Source organism: Perca flavescens, chromosome 19 (genome assembly GCF_004354835.1).
Source record: "Perca flavescens isolate YP-PL-M2 chromosome 19, PFLA_1.0, whole genome shotgun sequence".
NCBI classification, from domain to species: Eukaryota; Metazoa; Chordata; class Actinopteri; order Perciformes; family Percidae; genus Perca; species Perca flavescens.
In genome coordinates, this window is record NC_041349.1 from 1005915 (window position 1) to 1009978 (window position 4064).

At 36.1% G+C, this 4064-nt stretch overlaps 1 protein-coding gene across 1 annotated transcript in view; it reads left to right on the plus strand.

Moving 5' to 3' along the window:
• The first annotated feature begins 3382 nt into the window (after positions 1–3382).
• Positions 3383–4064, plus strand: part of LOC114546103 (zinc finger protein 721-like) — a 1066380-nt gene continuing 1065698 nt past the window's right edge. Inside the window, exon 1 of the mRNA XM_028564767.1 lies at positions 3383–3469. The gene's annotated coding sequence lies outside the window, so the exon portion shown is untranslated. The remainder of the gene's footprint in view (positions 3470–4064) is intronic.

The following is a 4064-nucleotide window of genomic DNA, read 5'->3' on the forward strand; positions in this document are numbered from 1 at the left end:
CGATCACCGTTTTCGGGGCTGCATATTTTACTACCTGCAGTTTGTCTCTTTTCTTTCTCAGTTGTCTTTAGGAGCGTTCTAGTTGTCACAAGCCTAGAGCGCCCTCTCTCCGCTGTAGGTAATGTTTTCAGTATGAAAGAACATGTAAAAACATGTTAAATTATATATATTTTGATATATAAGTCGCACCTGACTATAAGTCGCAGGACCAGCCAAAGTAGGAAAAAAAGTGCGACTTATAGTCCGGAAAATACGGTAAGTGTTTTATTAATTTTTCCATTTTGTAAAGAATTTTACCATGAATGCCTGTTGTCGCTAATTTGCTTCTTACCTAAATTTATATCTATTCCATATGCTATAAACAAATTAACAATCTCAGCTTAATTTAGCATCAGCTTGGAGCCAGAAACACACATAATATTTTGTTTATATAATTGTGAATAAATTCAGGCGTCAAGGGGTTAAAGAAAGTCTTGTACGGTATATTTAAATATTTGAGGATATCATTTTATAAAATAATGTTTTTGCCAATTTTTTTTTCTGCGCCTTTTGCCGTTTCTGTGGGGTTTTTCCCCACAAGTTTTTGAAGCTTTTGCGGACATTTTAGTCACTTTTTTCAACGTTCTGTCATAATTTTTCTTTTGGAAAGCTATAAAATTGAATAAACATCCAAATTTAAAGAAAGTGGTGGGCTGATCATTTATTTTTGAACAATCCATGTTATTTTTCAGAAAGTTTGGTTGAAAGATATACCCACTTTTCTGATAAAGATTTTATTTTTTAAATGGGTCAAATTTGACCCAGGGACAACACTAGGGATATAGCAACAATAACAAAACCTTTATTGGGTTTATCGTGCAGCATGAAAATGTCCATTCTTTCAGTTTTCAGCATTAAATCCATAAACAATAAGACAGCATTTTGAACGAAGGTTTTGTTAGTGCGCTCCAGCATCACAGCGCTTTAACAACCAAACACCTGCCGACAACGGGGATATTTAACTTTTACTGGCAAAAACAAGTAGAAACAAAGAGATCAGTAATTATATTATTATATTTGAAATATATATACTGAATGATGATGGTTTAATCATTTTATATTAGTTTAGTTTGACCTGTCAGTCATGGGCTCTTGGAATTGTCCTAACTTTTCCCCGACTCTCTGTACTTCTGTCTAACTTCAGACTTTTCGGATATTTTTTTGTAGCTGGATATGTATCATGTGTTGCGTCTAAATATCAATGAGGATAAATTAAATTGTTATTGTTTTTCTTATTATTATTAGAGATGGTCCGATACCATTTTTTGCTTCCCGATACCGATTCCGATACCTGAACTTGCGTATCGGCCGATACCGAGTACCGATCAGATACCAGTGGGTCATATATTTTATTATGTTATAACAGCTGTATACTACTATCTCTGTATGGATGTGATATGATATATAACAGCTGTATACTACTATCTCTGTATGATGATATGATATATAACAGCTGTATACTACTATCTCTGTATGATGATATGATATATAACAGCTGTATACTACTATCTCTGTATGATGATATGATGTATAACAGCTGTATACTACTATCTCTGTATGGATGTGATATGATGTATAACAGCTGTATACTACTATCCCTGTATGATGATATGATGTATAACAGCTGTATACTACTATCTCTGTATGATGATATGATGTATAACAGCTGTATACTACTATCTCTGTATGATGATATGATGTATAACAGCTGTATACTACTATCTCTGTATGATGATATGATGTATAACAGCTGTATACTACTATCTCTGTATGGTGATATGATGTATAACAGCTGTATACTACTATCTCTGTATGATGATATGATGTATAACAGCTGTATACTACTATCTCTGTATGGTGATATGATGTATAACAGCTGTATACTACTATCTCTGTATGATGATATGATGTATAACAGCTGTATACTACTATCTCTGTATGGTGATATGATGTATAACAGCTGTATACTACTATCTCTGTATGATGATATGATGTATAACAGCTGTATACTACTATCTCTGTATGATGATATGATGTATAACAGCTGTATACTACTATCTCTGTATGATGATATGATGTATAACAGCTGTATACTACTATCTCTGTATGATGATATGATGTATAACAGCTGTATACTACTATCTACTATAAAGATCATAAATAAACTACTTTAACGTAGATTTTCTTCAGGGCTTTATTACGTGGTATCGGATCGGTGCATCAACTCCAGTACTTCCCGATACCGGTATCGGAACATCTCTAATTATTATTTAGGGGGGCTTAGGAACATTTTGGGGTACCTTCAGCCCCCCTAAAATATGGCCCTCATCTCACACTTCTTACAGACCCTTGCACGGCTGTTGCTCCACCTTCTCAGATCCCAAACTGGCGTTGTGTTTGACCTGCAGTTTGCTCCCCAGGAGAAGGTGGGACTCCATATCTACTACACAGGGAGTCCTCTCACTGGACAAAGAAGCTTTCAACACCATGCAGCCCCAGAGTAACTGAAGTAACTAGTAACTAAAGTAACTAGTAACTAAAGCTGTAGCAGATGAATGTAGAGGAGTAACTAAAGTAACCAGTAACTAAAGCTGGAACAGATGAATGTAGCGGAGTAACTAAAGTAACTAGTAACTAAAGCTGTAGCAGATGAATGTAGTGGAGTAACTAAAGTAACCAGTAACTAAAGCTGTAGCGGATGAATGTAGTGGAGTAACTAAAGTAACCAGTAACTAAAGTAACTAGTAACTAAAGCTGTAACAGATGAATGTAGCGGAGTAACTAAAGTAACTAGTAACTAAAGCTGTAGCGGATGAATGTAGTGGAGTAACTAAAGTAACTAGTAACTAAAGCTGGAACAGATGAATGTAGTGGAGTAACTAAAGTAACTAGTAACTAAAGCTGTAACAGATGAATGTAGTGGAGTAACTAAAGTAACTAGTAACTAAAGCTGTAACAGATGAATGTAGTGGAGTAACTAAAGTAACTAGTAACTAAAGCTGGAACAGATGAATGTAGTGGAGTAACTAAAGTAACTAGTAACTAAAGTACAATATTTCCCTCTGAGATGTGGTAGGGAAAATACTCAAGTAAAGTACAATACTTGAGTTGATATACTCAGTTCCAGTTCACCACTAACACTATATATATATATATATATATATATATATATATATATATATATGTGTGTGTGTGTGTGTGTGTGTGTGTGTGTGTGTGTGTGTGTGTGTGTGTGTGTAGTTCCCCTCCTGAGCTCCAGGCGGCGCCACTGGCCTTCTTTCAGTTTTAAACTTTTATTGTGAAAAGCCCTGAGTAGGAGGAAAGCGGAAGTGCCGTTGTTCCCCTGTGATATCCGGTGCTGGCGGTAGAATAGCTGTGTAGTTTGTTAGCTGCTGATCTTATTGGACCGTTTTAGGAGACAGAGCTCGAGGTAAAGACACACACACACTCAGGTAAAGCTCTTTATCACGGAGATCAAAGCGAGGAGAAGGCTGAGCTGCGCATGCGCCGACACTCACTGATTTCAGGTGGGCTCCGTGTGTTGCTCCTCTGACTGCATTAGCAGCATTCCAGCTGTGTGTGTGTGTGTGTGTGTGTGTGTGTGTGTGTGTGTGTGTGTGTGTGTGTGTGTGTGTGTGTGTGTGTGTGTGTGTGTGTGTGTGTGTGTGTGTGTGATTGGTAGGGTGACAACTGAAAGTCAGAGTTTTACTACAACGCTCACTATAAAGATCAATTAAAAATGAGAACCCACTACAGATAATATATATATATTTATATTACAGATATTTAATTGTCCTTTATTAAATATATGTTACACAACACTGGTCTGAAAAACGTTATCGGCGTAATACTTCCAGTGATTGTCAGGTCTTTTTCCCACCAGAGCAGATCCAGCTACAGTAAGAATACAGTCAGAACAGGGCTTTATCTTCAAATGAGACCAAATACAAAAACACAACCTGCTTATTTTCCATCTCAAGTCAAACTATAAATATTATATAGTTATATTATTATTATATATTATT